Genomic DNA, 359 nt, shown 5'->3' with positions numbered 1-359 from the left:
CCTCGGCGTTTTGGGGGCACACGATTTACCTTGCGAAATTTCTGCGTGGGTGCGCGTGTTACACGTGTGTACGGCTGAAGGTTGCGCACCCGGTAGACGGTAACAGTCAATAATCCAGGAACCAGGAAGGATTGGCACCTTCGGAGCTCCATACAATGCCGGAATAATCGATTGCTAAATCTTAAGTTTTCTTAAATGCGAGCTCTTTTTGGAGTTAATTTCTCCGGTCACCTGCATCTTCTCAAAGAAGAAAAGAGAGGAAATAAAAGAAACACGCACTTGCAAATTTTTAGCGGCGAGGTCTTTTTTTCTTTTTAAAAAACAAGGCGTTTGAGGCGGCTTTTCGCGACCTCGGCCCC

This window comes from Egretta garzetta, unplaced genomic scaffold, assembly GCF_000687185.1.
Source record: "Egretta garzetta isolate BGI_Z169 unplaced genomic scaffold, ASM68718v1 scaffold41, whole genome shotgun sequence".
NCBI classification, from domain to species: Eukaryota; Metazoa; Chordata; class Aves; order Pelecaniformes; family Ardeidae; genus Egretta; species Egretta garzetta.
The sequence above is the reverse complement of the archived record's forward strand: the minus strand, read 5'-3'. Positions refer to the sequence as shown.